The sequence below is a fragment of the Homarus americanus genome, unplaced genomic scaffold (assembly GCF_018991925.1).
Source record: "Homarus americanus isolate GMGI-L3 unplaced genomic scaffold, GMGI_Hamer_2.0 scaffold49474, whole genome shotgun sequence".
Classification (NCBI taxonomy): Eukaryota; Metazoa; Arthropoda; class Malacostraca; order Decapoda; family Nephropidae; genus Homarus; species Homarus americanus.
Window position 1 is genome coordinate 5001 of NW_024749693.1, and position 847 is coordinate 5847.

At 53.5% G+C, this 847-nt stretch overlaps 1 non-coding gene across 1 annotated transcript in view; it reads right to left on the reverse strand.

Moving 5' to 3' along the window:
• LOC121853721 overlaps positions 1-514 on the reverse strand; it is a 4239-nt gene extending 3725 nt beyond the window's left edge. Inside the window, exon 1 of the ribosomal RNA XR_006086396.1 lies at positions 1-514. This exon is cut by the window's left edge and continues 3725 nt beyond it. This is a non-coding gene — a ribosomal RNA (large subunit ribosomal RNA).
• Positions 515-847: the final 333 nt, after the last annotated feature.

Genomic DNA, 847 nt, shown 5'->3' on the forward strand with positions numbered 1-847 from the left:
AGATGGCTCAATTACAACACCCCGCAACCGACAGCCGACAGGCTGAATCCCCTCAGTTCGACCTTCGAGTTTCCACCCGTTTGGCTTTCTGCGGTTTCACGTACTCTGAACTCTCTCTTAAAAGTTCTTTTCAGCAACTTTCCCTCCGCGGTACTTGTTAGCTATCGGTGTCTTGGTCATATTTGTACTCGTCAGTTTTACCTGCTGGTACTTTTTTCCTTGACTCTACAGAGAGGCCCTTTCCGACCGTCCCATCTGTACCCTCACGGGCGCCGCCATGCGGGCCTGTCACCCTCCATGGGCAGTGGCCGCTTTCAAGCTTGACTTAGACGGTATGGGACGGCGTGCTGGACCCTCTGAAACGCAACACCCCTCGTGCCCGAAGACATCGAGGTTATGCGCTGGGCTTTTCCCGGTTCAGTCGCCCTTACTAAGGGAATCCCTGTTGGTTTCTTTTCCTCCGCTTATTAATATGCTTAAATTTGGCGGGTAGCTCTCTCCTACTACGAGGTCGATCGTGGTCTCATCATCCTTAGGGGGAACAAGTTCCCCAACCACGAAGCGGAAGACGCTCTGCCACCGACTTTCTTCACCACCGACATTACCAGGCAGGAAGGTTTGAGGGGCTTGTCGCGGGGGTACCAGCGGCCATGGCGCCGGCACTCCACCCCTGACTCCGTTCCTTCTCATTGAGTGGTAAATAGCCAATAGGAAAAGTGTTCCAGCAGAACATCTCTCGCAGAGTCATATACACACACAGTTTTAATGCATATACGCTCGTGTTCCGCCCTTACTCGGCCGCACCTTTGCCGCTTAAACTTTGACCTCTTTCCCCGTTCCCGCATGC